This window comes from Chrysemys picta, chromosome 11 (genome assembly GCF_011386835.1).
Source record: "Chrysemys picta bellii isolate R12L10 chromosome 11, ASM1138683v2, whole genome shotgun sequence".
Lineage (NCBI taxonomy): Eukaryota > Metazoa > Chordata > Testudines > Emydidae > Chrysemys > Chrysemys picta.
Genome location: NC_088801.1, coordinates 41,371,927 through 41,387,390, shown reverse-complemented (window position 1 = coordinate 41,387,390; position 15,464 = coordinate 41,371,927). Strand labels below are relative to the sequence as shown.

Below are 15,464 nucleotides of genomic sequence, written 5' to 3'. Positions count from 1 at the left end.
TAGCTTGCCTGAGATCAATGTCTTACTGACAAACCTATAGTTCCCCAGGTTATTTAATTTACCCTTTTTAAATATTGGCATACTACCTTTCTTCTAGTCTTCTGGAACTTCCCAAGTGTTCCAAGACATATTGAAAATCAACATTAATGGTCCAACTCTTCTAAAGCTCTTGGATGAAAGGTTTCTGGATCTACTGATTTTAAACATGTTTAAGTGTTGTAGCTGTTTTTTAATATTGTCCCAATGTAGTGGACTATCACAGCATATGATATGACTACACGTATATCCCCCCCAAATACAGAACAGAAATATTTATTGAATACTTCTGCCTCTTCTGCATTATTATTGATAATTCTACCATTTTCATCCAGTAATGGACCAAAACAATTGTTAGGAATTTTTTTTTGTTCCTAATATAGTTAAAAAAACCTCTTATTGTTCTTATCTCTGTTGGCCATAGAGTTCTCGTTGCTTCCCTTATCTATCAATTTTCTACAATTCCTAGCTTCTGTTTTATATTCATTACTATCTAATTCCCTTTTCTTCAATTGTTATGTTTATTTTTTATAGAGGCGTTCACTTCCCCTCTAAATCAGGTGCATTTTTAAACCAATATAGCCACATTTCCCAATTGTGGATTTTTGGGCATTTAGTAAAGTGTTCTTAAACAATTCCCAATTATTCACATTTCTCTGATTAACAATTGTTTTCACCTTTGTGAAATATGGTACTCTTAAATTTCTGTGTGTGTGTATATATATATAAAATGTATTTTACTGGTCTGGACTTTATTCTTTTTGCACATTATAAATATCAAATCATGATGATGGACTTATTATTGCAAGACCACTTTCACTGAAGGTGTCTTCCACCTTCAAATTCTCAACTAGTTCTTTCCTATTTGTCAATCAAATCTAGAATAGCCTCTCCCCCTTTCTCCACCATCTCTAATAAAAAGTTGTCTGATGGGGGCTCCCCTGAGGCCTGATATAGCAAACACATGGGCTTGGGCATCCATTGATGGAGTTGTGTGCATGTGTTTGTGGGGGGAGAAACTGACAGAGAAGCAACAGAAAGCCAAGGACAGCCAGAACAAGCACTAGGAACCTGAGAAAAGCCTAGAGAGATTTTGGGCTAAATGGAAAAACACCTAGAACTGTGAGCAAATAAACTGTTTGCCAGCTGAGTTCAAGGAAGCAGGACTTTGTAAATAAGGAGGAATGCATCAGAGAAATAGCTGACTCCAAATCAACTTTTCCACCTAATTGAAGCAACCCACTAGACCCCGAATTTTGGCTAACAGCTCAAGTAAAAAAAGGATAGCAATACTGTATTCTCTGTCCTGTAGTACTTTCTGCTTCATTATTGACATCAGTGATGCAATGGTCATCTGTACAGTATTTAATTAGTATTGTAATGAGGACCATGTGGTTATTTTTCTCACTGTGTATTCTATAATTAGTTGAGTGAAATATGTTAAAGGCATGCTGCCTTGTCTATATGAGGTTAACATGTGCTTAGCTAACATCTTCCAAGTCCTAGTCTAGACGAGGCCTTCCTAGGCTAGGTAGCATGGATTTGAATATGGTCCTTAAACAATGTTCCCACTAGTGAAGCTAACTCACCTCCCTCCCTCCTGCAATTTTTGTTGTTGTTTTTTTGTTATTCCCTTCCCACTTTTTTCCATTTGTGAGCATCTCTTCTGAGTTTGTTCTCTCATTAGCTTCTCCTTTTTGTCGTCCTGCCTCTCCATTTTTTTTTATCCTCCTTCCATTTCTGTTTCTCCCCTTTTCTGTTTTGTTTTTTCTCCCCCAGGCTGGTCATGCACATAACACTAGTCTAGAAAAAGGAACAGAATGAAATTGACGTGATCTGAGGCTGTTTCACTCTGCTGCTACTGTTGGAGATGCGCTGTGTGTGGGAGCATCAATGACACAGGCCAATACAATTATCTGCTGCTGGGAACAGAGGAAAGATAGACAAGCAGTGTCCTCAAAATCAGTACTGAACCATTCACCTCGCATGGTGCAACAGAGCACTACGTTGCTGAAGGTGCTGTTTTGAGACAACTTGTACTTAATGGAAGATTTCACAGCACTTTACACATGACTAAGGCTCTTAACACTGTTGTCCTGTCCACTGGTATTTATGTTCTACCTAAATTCCCCTATAGTTTCAAATTGAGAAATTACTTCTCTCTTTCTGTTGTGTGGTGTTACAGACCCACACAATATCGACCATGTTTCATCCTAGAAGTGGTGCATTTGTCACTATATCATTTAGTCTGTAAAGGGTTTTCAGTCCAGTCAGGAAGAAAGGTGTTTTATAAGTGCAAATTATTATTTCTTGTATGTCCTTATTGTTTATTTTTCTGTAGTTGATATTCAAAGGGTATCAATCATAAAATACTTGTTTTCATAACAATCTGTATTTTAAGTAGAAATTTGATTTTTCCTGTTTCATTTATTCTTTTCTCCTCTCTTGATTATCTTTTTTTTTTCTTTTCTTTCAGTGGTGCTTAAGACTGGCACATCCCAGATGAATTGTGTTCAACCTTTTTACCAACTTGTGATCTCTTACTGAACTTTAAAATATGAAAGTTTAAGTTATATTACTATCAATGTTTTCTTTTACCTCCATTCCTCCCTTAATGGTGTTCCCCACAGTACCTCAAAAACAGAAGTGTAAGACTCAGGATAGGAGCACTTTCCTGGATTTAGGGATGTGCATCTGACTACCATGCTCAAGAAGGAACACCCCCACCACTATGACAATCCCTTATGGTAGCTACTAGTGAGGTGGGAATGATTACACAGTGCTGCTTTAAAGTCTCTTGCAATCCCTTTTCCAAACATTTTTGTTCCTTCGTTGCCCCCTTCGGTTTTGGTTAAGGGCTTTTATATCTTTTTTTACATAAACCTTTTCATTATCCTCGCCCTAAGTATTCTGTTCATGTTATTTCTCCCCTCCCCCCCTTTCTTAAAATATAACATCCTATTTGTTCCCTTCAACTTCCCAAATGGATTTGATAGATTCAGGGGTATAAGAGCCAAGACTAACCCATCTGGGGGAAGAGAATGTTTGACAAAAAATAAAGTTTCTTTTTAAGTTGTCTGTCATGTGTCCATCCTTTTTCTTCTGCAATTGTTGGTTCTCTCTCTCTTTTTTTTTTTTCCCCTCTCTGGTTTAGCTACATGTCAGAAGTTTGTATTAAGTCTTTTTCTTGTGTGTGTGAGATCCTTGTTTATTTAGTTTAAGTCTCCAGGTTTGGTTTGTTTTTTTAATTGACTCCCTGAAGAAACTATGAAAACTCCCCTGCCTGTAAGTTCCACTGTCCTAGTTAGGAGGGCTATTGGCACAGATATGTGTGTCTCAAGTGTTCAGAACACAGAAAACAAGCTGTTTTGGGCTTTGAGCTTTTGGAGGTCCTATATACAGAGATTGAAAGAGAAGGTATACAAAGAAGGCATTTTAAAGTTATTGTCCCCCTTCAGACAGATGGCAGTGAGATCAGAGCAGAAACAACACATGACTTAGTTCCTTCCTGCTCACCCACCAGCAAGACGTGTGGAAAATGGGTAAGTCATAACCTGATTTCTCCTTCCTCCAATAGTGGGTTAAGAAGAGGCAACTTAAAGTCTAATTCTCCTTTCCAGCAGCAAGAGAATCATGACTATTCATTCTAAATACCCAACTTACGTTATCATGTAGGGCAGGAGTCAGCAACCTTTCAGAAGTGGTGTGCCAAGTCTTCATTTATTCACTCTAATTTAAGGTTTCGCGTGCCAGTAATACATTTGAACATTTTTAGAAGGTCCCTTTCTATAAGTCTATAATATATAACTAAACTATTGTTGTATGTGAAGTAAATAAGTTTTTTTAAATGTTTAAGAAGCTTCATTTAAAATTAAATTAAAATGCAGAGCCCCCCAGACCAGTGGCCAAGACCCGGGCAGTGTGAGTGCCACTGAAAATCAACTAGCGTGCCGCCTTTAGCACACGTGCCATCGGTTGCCTACCCCTGATGTAGGGCATAATTAATTATAAGGCCAGCCCTTGCAGGTTATATATTAACAAAGTTTGGAAACTTAGACTCTAGCTAAATTGCTAGAACATTCATAGGATGTGCTAAACAAGTTACAACAAATATAGAAAACTATCTCCTCCTGACTGATCTCTCTTAGCTCTATGATAATTGGCTCTTTCTGTTATTGTGGATGTGCCTGCCCTGCGTAGGGTGCAGCCAGGTGCTTAATTTCTAGTTTTAGTTCTAGTTTACTTAGAAAAGAAACAAAGTAGCAAAATCACTTTAAAAGCTTCCACCTCTATGCCCTGCTGTTAGTGTTTGAAGATTCAGAGGTGGGGCTCCTAGCATCTACATTTTATGTGTGCACTGGCCTTATCCATGGCTGTATATAAACAGATTCTATAGGCATATAGCCCCTGGAGCTTTTGTCCCAAGGATCTGGGGGCTTATAGCGCCAAAGCTTTGTGGGCCTGAGATCTGGTTCACGATGTGAACCGTGTCACCTGCTCATGCAGAACTGTGACAATATTAAGGGAATGATACAGCAAGTTTCTCACTCCCTACTCCTTCAGGCTCCCAAGATTCCAAATGCTGTTGAGAACTAACACCCAAAGATGGAGTCTCTCTCAGCCTTGGGAGAATAGGGGGCCAGAATCTACAACCCCATTTCTCCTCCCAAGGAGTGAGGCTGTGAGCAGCTCTGTTCCTACTAACAATGAAAAGCGACTCTGGCTCATTTTGGGGAGGTCATCGTTCTGCTCTGTGAGGTCACAGGGAATGAGGGTGGGGGAAGGCTGAGGGCAGGTCCTTTAACCACCTTTCCCCTTCCTAGAGATAGGATTTTGGAAGGGGTGGGTCTGTCATCACCTGTCAGGGACAAGACTTGGGATCAGATCTATAGTTCCCATTCTCCCTGTGTAAGGAAATGCAGGGATAAGGTCAGGCCTCCCTTTCCCTCCCCAAGAGAAGTTGGGGTGCATGATAAACCTATAAACCCCCAGATTGAGGAAACTTGGGGACACATCCATAGCCCTCCATTAGTAAGGATAGGAGGGGACAGCTCTGCAGCCCCTTCATAAGGAGAGAGGGGGATAAGTCTGTAACCCCTCCCTCCAGCAGGCATACTGGGGAGATAGACCCACACCCCCATGGAACTGGGGGGGTGAGTCTGTGACACCCCCCCCCCATCTGAGAGAGGAGCTGGAGGCAGCTCTGTGCCCCCCCGCTAAGGAGCTGTGCTCTCCACCCCCATGAGCCGCTCCCTCAGAAAGAGAGGGCGGGGTCCAGCGGCTGCATCCAGCTTGGGGCTTGGGTCCCGTGGGCACTAGCCCACCGAGCGCCGCCATCTTGAAGGCCGGCTCCCTCCACGCTCCCGGCTCAGCAGCAGCGTGGACGGGCGGCGATGCGCGCCCTGCTCCCCCTCCCGCGGCTGGGGCTAGCGCCTGGCTGCACCCTACGCAGGGCGGGCACTTAGACTCGGGCGCCTCCTCTGTGAGGCCGGGCCTGGCGCGCGTGGGAGCTGCCGAGGGACCCGGGGCGGCAGCGCTGCGCCTCGCCTCGCGCTCCATGGGGCTGAGCTGGAGACCGGCCCCAGCCTGCGGCGGCCAAGTCCTGCGCTAGGCAGAGGCAGCGAAGGGCACCTCGGAGAGCAGAGGAGGCCCGGGGGAGCGGCCGGTAGCCGGGCACTGAGGGGGCCCCAGCACCGGCATGTGACCGTCGCGGGGAGATCTCCTGAAATCAGTATGTAATTGGGGCGGTGAGGCGTGTGCCGGGGGGATGTCAGCCGGTCCCTGCGCCAGGCTGGTGTGCCTTACGTAAGGCTGCGCTGGACGCGGTGTGGGTGTTTCGTCTCTCATTGCTGGTTTACAGCGGGATCTTCTATGCAGATGCCCGGGCTGTCTCCTCAGAGGCGCTCCGCCTGCCCACGGGAAGGAGAATTGGTGGTTATTTTTAGCTGCCTAACTTCTGCAACACCTAACAATTGTGGCTGCAGTAAGCGCTTTGCAGCTGTGTGTGTGTGTGTGTGTGTGAAAGAGAGAGAGAGAGATTATACAACACATCCTATTTACTGGTAAACATAATCTCCTTCCAAAACTAGTGTTGGTTACAGTGTTTTCAGTAAAAAGAACAGGGGTACTTGTGGCACCTTAGAGACTAACAAATTTATTAGAGCATAAGCTTTCGTGGACTACAGCCCACTTCTTCGGATGCATACCAGTGTTTTCAGTGTGTTTCTAAACACCTCTGGTACAGTTTGCTACTGGCTGATTGGCCGAATCGGTGTTTCATCGGTCTTAGCATTGACTTGTTTATTTTTTTGCATTAATTATTTTCACACATGTCAAACTAGACAAAGTGAAGTATCTGCTGTGTATATCTGTTATAATATATTCAAGTAGTTTTAGTTTAAACACACCACCAAACTAAACAATTAGGAAATCCATCTAGCCTTCCTTTTCCTTTTCATCTTCCAGCTTTTTCCTCAAGTCTTCTGTTGTCATGCAACACAGTGCAATTAGTTTTGTACTTCTCAGATACAGACATTTCCCAATCATGAATGTGGTTACTCAAACACAGAAGGAGCATAGTAGGCACTCAGAGAAAATAAATATGAAGTACTAATAATAAGGCTTTGCTTTTCACTGTATGTTTAAAATAATTTAATAAAAGTGAGCATGTCTCAGCTGATTTTACAAATGGGAAAACTGAGGCACTGAAGGTTTTTTTGTTTTGTTTTAAAGGGATGCTGAATCTAAAAATCACACTTCTGTGCATAAAATGTTTCACTGATTGTTGTAGCATCAAAGATCACATCTACAAATAAAACATAAAATTACTATAACTAAAAGAGAGTAGGGGAAATATTTTTCTTTTCTTGTTTACTTTGTGCAATTGACTTCTGCATATTGTTAGGGCTTTTCTACACACAGAATTTACACCCATTTAACTTACTTAGTTGGAAGCCACACCTTTTAGTTCTATCAGTGCTATTTTGTATGTAGACCTGGGCCTTCATTTCATTGCTTCTTTTGTGTAGTCAGTTTTCTTAGTTGTTGTTTCTGTGGAATCTAGGCACTTTCACACAGCAACAGTATGGGGAAAAAATTAAAAATAGGAAATATTTTAAAACCCTAACAATGAGGGGGACAAAGAAGAAGGTTTGGTACCTGAAACTACTTTTGGAATTGACTAGATTTCAGACTAATGGTGTCCCTTTTCAGTGATTTGCCCAAGGTTACACTATTGCTCTTCATTTATTCTCCCCAGGCTAGAAGACAGAATGGCAATTTACAGGAGTGGGATCTGTACCAATCATTTCTCACCACTGCAGTATCTTTTAATTTAAAGCACTAAGGTGATGCAATTAACTTCCTCTTTTTGGTGATTTTATTACTCTAGCCAATTTTAAAAGTGGACGAACCCATTCAGTATGTTCTTCCTCTAATGTGAGCACCTGAGATGCAGAACGCTTTCGTGGTAGATCTTGCCCCTTCTTTCAAAGTTTCCATTTAAAGGAGTTTGTCCAACAGAACTAAAATGTGGTCATCCCCATCAGGACATCATTATATTGCATCATGTTGTAAATTAGGTGATCTGCTTTGTGAGAGTGATCTCAGGATCCATTAACAATTTACAGAATCTCTCCAACAAAATCAGCATGTTTCTGGTAGAGAGTCCCTCTGAGAATTTTGGGGAGGGTCAGTAAGAAGAATTTTTTGGCATTTCTATTTAAAAGTGGAGGGAAGAGTGAAGGGGATCTTCATGCACAAGAGGTGGAACCCAGCTGCTTGTGTTAGGGTTTAGGCATAGTTACCAGTATTTAGAAGAGTGTTCAAGAAACAGTACTGTGATCAAAGGATCTGGGAGTTGCTCTGACTCCTAGCAACTGGAGAGTTTGGTTTGTGTTTGGTAAGTTTTAGTGCTTTACAAATATTTATCAATATACCCATCCGGTAGCTAAGTAAGTATTATTGTCTCAGTTTTACAGATAGGATACTAAGTTAGTGTTAGAGCTGGGGTTATAGAATGCAATAGGTCCTTATACTCTGCTGCTTTTTAGTCCACTTCTAGACCAGACTTCCTCTTGTTGTTGAGCAATCCCTCTTTGTGACCAGTGGCTACAATGCAGCTGTCCTTAGCACAAATGGCAGCCTAGGCAGCACTGTCTCAGAGTCGTGAATTAGTCAGCAGTCCCCCCAAAATAGATGCATCTGTGACTAACTTCTCCCTCACCCTTCTCTGGAATAAGGGAAAATAGTGGGAGGCCAGGTCTACACTACAAACTTCAGATGGTGAAGCTATGCCAGTTGGGCTTGATTTGTGACTTACAGCTGTGCTAGAACAAGCTCAAAGGGTAGCTGCACTTATACTGGTAAAACTGCTTTTGCACAGATAGTTTATTTCATTTGAGTGGGTATAGTGGGGAGGGAGGTGCTAGACTAAGCTACATGAGCAAAAACACAGTTTTGCTGGTATAAGCTGGGTCCATGGTAGGAGTGCTTTTCCAGCACAGTACTCTCTTGTTGCTATATAGCTATACCAGCAAGTCTTTACAAGTGTAGACCTGGCCTCAGTTCCTGATCTGTAAAATGGAGATAATAGTATTTCCCTACCTCACAAGGGTGTTGTGAGGATAAATATATTCAAGATTGTGAGGCGGTCAGATCTGTGTCACTAGAAGGCCATATAATATTAGGTCAGGGCTACACTAGAAAAGGTTTGCTGGTATAAGTATACCGGCACCCCTCTACCTCCATCCCCCACCCCAGCTGTAGACACAGCTTATACTGGCGACAGTATAGTTTATACCAATTCCCTGAGCAAAATAAGCTACACCAGCGAGAGCACTTTTATGCTGGTATAACTACATCTACATTAGGGTTTTGTTGGTGTAGAAGTATTTGGGGGGGGTGAGGGGAAATCATACCCCTAAACTATTACTTTACCGTTGAAAGCTTTCTAGTGTAGATGTGGTCTTATATAGGAGGGCACGGGACACAGGCTGCTGCTGTGGATCAGAGCAAAGCCTTTGGGTGAAGGAGCCAGACACTGAGGTTATTGCTAGGAAGGCCCCAGAGTAGGCCAGGAAGCAGGCTAAGTTTTGAGTGCTGCTGAGAGCCTGGCCTCTATAACTCTGCCTCATGTTCATTTAGGGGCTACTACCTGCAGAGGCCAAAATATTCACCTTTCTCAGCTGTGGTTATTCAATTGTATCCTGTTTGGGGCTGTTTGAGTGCAGAGGGAAGGGCTGAGAGTTTATCATTGCGCTGATTCTATGCTGCAGTCTAAACTGTGCAAAAGGGACCTAAAAAACTAGCTTGGAAAAGTGCTCTCCACTAATAAATTAGTGGGAAATAGTCAAATAGAAATGTTCATTGGAAGGGAAAACCTGGGAAGCAGCAATGCTGAAGGAGCCTTAGGGGTGAGAATGAGCAGTAAATTAGACCTGAGTTTGCAGTGTGATATGGCAGTGAAAAAGCCAATGTAACTGTGGGCTGCAAGTAGCTGTGCTATGGATCAGGGAGGTAATAATTTCTGTGTGGGTCTGGTGCAACCATACCTGAGATATTGTGTTCAGTTCTGGGTGCCTTATCATCAGAAGGATATTGGAAGCTTTGAGTGAGCAAGAAAAATTAACCTGTGGGCTGGAAGAAAGTTTAAGAGCTAAATGTGTATGGCTGAGCTAAACATCAGTTAAACTGAGGAGGAGACATATCCTCCATCCAAATACTTGAAAGGTGAATACACCAGGGAGAAAGAGGAATTCAGAAAGTTAGTACATGGAAGCCTGTGTCAGTCTCTTGGTGTGGTCTTTCAAGGGGCCCCAGTTTCTCCTGGTTGATTCTCCTTAGCTTGTCTTCAATCAGATGAGTTCCTGGACCTTCACCTCTAATTAAGGCTATCAGTCCTTAAGTTTGAGGGCTTACAGGCTGCTTCACTCTCTTGATTACTTTCCTGAAAGCAGCCTGGTGTCTGCCCTTTGCTGTCCCATGCCTTTTTGCCTCCTCTTCCATCTGTCTACGCTACTCTCAGGCCTTGTTTCCTCTATTAGTTGCAGCTGTGGGCATCTGTCTTCATGATTGGCAGCTCTGGCAGTGTGTGGGAGTGTGATCAAGATGAAAAGGTTCTTCTCCCCCCTCTGTCTGTGCTCAATATGGGGTTTGTAGACCCCATTACAAGGGCATAACTTGGAGTAATGGGGTGAAATTTAGCTAGATCATCTGGAAAAACTGATAGTGAAGTGTGTTGCATTCTCTCAAGAGAAGTGCTGAATTCATGTTGCTTGGGAGATTTACGGAGTAGAGTGGACACAACATTGGAAAATGTACTGTTTTGATTGGGATAAGGATGGACTGGTTGCCTTAAAAATAGGCCATTTTCATCCCAGTTGATCAAGTGTGGTAAATGTACACAATGCTGCAAGGTGGGTAAGGATGTCAAATATTGAGTCTGTGTCCCAAAGAACTTGCATTCTAAATGCATGTACAATATAAAATATAACAACTGTGGGCAGGGAAGAAGCTCACTCTAAGAACACTAGTATACATTGGTACTCTGGATTAATGTGTAAAGTTTCCCTAACCCAATTGAATTATAGAATTTTCTTTAAAAATCAGCTTATTAAATGATCAAAACAAAGCTTTGAAGTTTTTAATGTGCCATTAAGAACATAAGAACGACCATACTGGGTCAGACCAAAGGTCCATCAAGCCCAGTATCCTGTCCTCTGACAGTGGCCAATGGCAGGTGCCCCAAAGGGAATGAACAGACAGGTTATCATCAAGTGATCCATGCCTTGTCACCCAATCCCAGCTTCTGGCAAACAGAGGCTAGGGACACCATTCCTGGCTAATAGACATTTATGAACCTATCTTCCATGAATCTGTCTAGCTCCCTTTTGAACCCTGTTATAGTATTGGCCTTCACGGCACCCTCTGGCAAGGAGTTCCAGAGGTTGACAGTGTGTTGCGTAAAAAAATACTGTCTTGTGTTTGTTTTAAACCTGTTACCTGTTAATTTCATTTGGTGGCCCCTTGTTCTTGTATTATGAAAAGGAGTAAATAACACTTCCTTATTTACTTTCTCTATACCACTCATGATTTTATAGACCGCTATCATATCCCCCCTTAGTCGCCTCTTTTCCAAGCTGAAAAGTCCCAGTCTCATTAATCTCTCCTCATACGGAAGCAGTTCTATACCCCTAATGATTTTTGTTGCCCTTTTCGGAACCTTTTCCAATTCCAATATATCTTTTTTGAGATGGGGCAACCACGTCTGCACTCAGTATTCAAGGTGTGGGTATACCATAGATTTATATATATGATATTTTCTGTCTTATTATATATCCCTTTCTTGATGATTCCCAACATTCTGTTCGCTTTTTTGACTGCCTCTGCACATTGAGTGGATGATTTCAGAGAACTATACACAATGACTCCAAGATCTCTTTCTTGAGTGGTAACAGCTAATTTAGACCCCATCATTGTATATGTATAGTTAGGATTATGTTTTCCAATGTGCATTACTTTGCGTTTATCAACATTAAATTTCATCTGCCATTTTGTTGCCCAATCACCCAGTTTTGTGAGATCCTTTTGTAGCTCTTCACAGTCTGCCTGGGACTTAACTATCTTGAGTAGTTTTGTATCATCTGCAAATTTTGCCACCTCACTGTTTACCCCTTTTCCAGATCGTTTATGAATATGTTAAATAGGAAAGGTCCCAGTACAGATTCCTGCGGGACACCACTATTTACCTCTCTCCATTCTGAAAACTGACCATTTATTCCTACTCTTTGTTTCCTATCTTTTAACCAGTTACCAATCCATGAGTGAACCTTCCCTCTTATCCCATGACTTCTTATTTTGCTTAAGAGCCTTTGGTGAGGGACCTTGTCAAAGGCTTTCTGAAAATCTAAATACACTATATTCACTGGATCTCCTTTGTCTGTATGCTTGTTGACCCCCTCAAAGAATTCTAGTAGATTTGTGAGGTATGATTTCCCTTTACAAAAAACATTTTGACTATTTCCAATAAATTATGTTCATCTATGTGCTTGACAATTTTGACCTTTATGATAGTTTCAACCAATTTGCCCGGTACTGAAGTGAGGCTTACTGGCCTATAGTTGCCAGGGTCACCTCTGGAGCGCTTTTTAAAAATTGGTGTCACATTAGCTATCCTCCAGTCATTTGGTACAGAAGCTGATTTAAATTATAGGTTACAGATGACAGTTAGTAGTCCTGCAATTTCACATTTGAGTTCCTTCAGAACTCTTGGGTGAATAACCATCAGGTCCTGGAGACTTATTACTGTTTAGTTTATCAGTTTGTTCCAAAACCTCCTCTAAGGACACCTCAATTTGGGACAGTTCCTCAGATCTGTCACCCAAAAAGAATGGCTCAGGTTTGGGAATCTCCCTCACATCCTCAACAGTGAAGACCAATGCAAAGAATTTATTTAGTTTCTCTGCAATGGCCTTATCGTCTTTGAGTGCTCCTTTAGCATTTTGATAGTCCAGTGGCCCCACTGGTTGTTTAACAGGCTTTCTGCTTCTGATGTATTTAAAAGTTTTTTTGCTATTACTTTTGGAGTCTTTGGCTAACTGTCCTTCAAATTATTTTTTGGTCTTTCTAATTATATTTTTACACTTAATTTGCCAGAGTTTATGCTTAGGATGCCTTTTTGTTTCTCACTGCTTCTTTTACTTTGTTGTTTAACCACGGTGCTCTTTTGGTTCTCTTACTATGTGTTTTAAATTGGGGTATACATTTAAGTTGAGCCTCTATTATGGTGTCTTTAAAAAGAAGTTGGAGAAGAGTTCCTACCACTGTTGATACTAGTGCATATGTCACACGTGCCACAAAGTAATTAAGGCGTGAAGGTTGTCTTTATAACCAGGGGAGAAACAAACTGTTAATTGTGTTTTTTGTTTTAAAAAGTATGTAACAAATTCGTGACTTTCTGTTGGCAGTGCTTCCATAGCAACTGAAGAAATTAGAAAGGTTGTGTCCATCCCAGTCTGAAATGGGGCACAGGAAAAAAAGCAGAATCTCTTGTTTACATTAGCATTTTTCTTAAATTCTCCAACTCTTAATCCAGCATCAGTGCAGCATCACCACTGCTTGTAACGGGGAATGCTAGTGTAGACCAGCAATTGGTATCTTTACCACTGTGTTGTCTATCTAAGGTAAAGAATGCCTGTGTTGTGTCAATTCTAATGCTTCTGCTGTGGTTCTTCTGGGGGGGGGGGGAAGGGAATATTACCCTCATTTACCCGTGCCCTTAGACAAAATTCAGAGTCCTACGGGTGATTTCAGTTGGAAGGAGAAATTGATGATGGAGCCAGGCATGTCTTTTATGCAAACCTTTTTACTTCTCAAGAATGTACAAAGTCCTGTTTCTTTGAACACAGGAGGAATCAAACAACAAGAGAGAGTTTCTTTGCTCGTAGTTCCAAGCCCCTTTCGGCCACCACTCAGCACAAAATGTTCCCTCTCTAGGTTTTTTTTTTCTCCCCAGGGCCATGGTCCCAGGGTTTGCTCAGGCTATGTTGGCTACTTTGGTCTCTGCTCTGGTGCTTCCCTTCTGTCTGTCTCTTACACACAGCTACCCTGCCCCAGTTCCTGGCCAGCCTCTGTGATTATTACTCTTCAGGGAAACCCCTTGGCCAGTGTGGCCCAGGCTTACCATGCTGGTCTATCCCTTGAGTGGTGGTTTCCATTGTTTATTAGTACTAAACAAAGTTCCCTTTTTGTAATGGTTCCTTCTTAGGTACTTAACAGATCTGTGATCCCTGCAGCCACCATCACCTCTCAGCATAAAAATAACACTTTGTCTTGAGTTCTTAACCAGGTGAATGATGCAGAAAGTCTGGTTGGTTAGAAAGGATAATTGGCTTAGAATGGTGATCTGATCCTTTTTTTGTTTGTTTGTTTGGTGCGGTAGTAGTGGACATGATTTCTTCTGTGGCCACTGGAATTTATTCTTGATTAGAATAGGAATTCTCCTCTATTGTAGCATCTTATTGAGTATCATTAGGCAGTGGTGGTGAAATACAGAAAGCTTTCTTTCTGTATTTTTAAATTAGCAAGTTGGTAAGATGCCCCGTCCACTCCAAAATGTCCCAGAGGTCAGGCAGAGAATAGAGCCAGTGGGAAAAGGGAGGAAGCTAGTTCCTTATTTTCTAGTCTGCTTGGTGCTACTGTTACATTTTAATACCATAAATGTATGAGAGAAAGCAGCTCACTCCAAAATATGTGTTAATATATTAAACTGAACTGTGCTTTCCCTGCTCTTGGACAGGAGGCCCAGCACTCGATAGAAATTAAAAGCCACATTTACCATTAGACAATATTTTAAAGATTGTAGAAAACATTTTAACTATCTGAATAACTGAAAGAATATTTTCCCTCTTTTACATTCAGAACTTGCATTCTTCTTATCAAATGATATCATTTGTTTTTTCAAATGAACAGAACATCAAGGTGTGTGATGGGTATATACACCCACATGTTTTTCTGGTCATGTAGTCAGCAATCAGATGGTTCACAGAGGGGGCATTTGACATCTCATGAAAGAAGCACAGCAACTTAAAAATCACAATTTTGTCTGAAAATATTACTACCCACCATTCAGAAGCAACGGTGTAACCAAATAAGATTAGACTGAATCAGATTGTTCACTCTGCATTTGACAGCACTCTGTGTTGAGTCAGTTAAACTGTTTCCTCAGCAGAGTCAGTCATTTGCCCATTTGGATTGGTGTCTTATACAGCATCATCAGAGATGGGTGGAGGAGAATCTTTTATATAAATATCGTTGTATAACAATTAAAAATTGACCGAGGAACTTGGGAGTAGGTGTGGGATCTGAAACTGCTTGTAACTCCTCATTCGAAATAGTTTAGATTTCAGATTTGACAGGAGGATATCATGCCTGGGGAAAGCTCACTGTTTTTTTTGTTTGTTTGTTTGTTTTGTTTTTAAGCAGACTCCCTCCCCCATCTACATTACAACTTCATTGTCAGTCTTTCTCTGTTCGTTGCTGGAGGCATTGGAGCCCTGACATCCCCTGTTCAATGCCCAGACCAGGCTACTAACAAGACACAGTCCTCCAGAGGCCTAGAATGGCTAGGAGAAGACTTTGACCAATCAGGAGCCAGCAGGCCAGTTAAAAAGACTTGCCCCTTTTTTCTCAGGGCAGCGTTTCTGGATGAGACTGGGACAGACGAGGGGCTCTGCTAGCCCAGAACCTCAGGGTCTTGCTTTCAAGCATTGCAACTAAGTGCTTGTCTTTGAGGTTCATTTATTTAAAGATGCCGACAGCCAGATTCTGAGTTTATTTTTATTTAACTGTTTAGATACTGAAGTCAAGCTTATGGCACAGACTACCCTCCTGCAAGCAGGCAGCCAAAACTTGTGGACTAAGCCAAGGGG

The 15,464-nt window shown here is 41.8% G+C and overlaps 1 protein-coding gene across 2 annotated transcripts in view; it reads left to right on the top strand.

The window, feature by feature from the left end:
• Positions 1–5,322: 5,322 nt before the first annotated feature.
• The window catches only part of GPR155 (G protein-coupled receptor 155), a 55,019-nt gene continuing 44,877 nt past the window's right edge, over positions 5,323–15,464 (top strand). The window contains exon 1 of one of the 2 annotated variants that reach the window (XM_005300426.5): positions 5,323–5,767. The gene's annotated coding sequence lies outside the window, so the exon portion shown is untranslated. The remainder of the gene's footprint in view (positions 5,768–15,464) is intronic. The other variant, XM_005300425.4, reaches the window with a different exon arrangement.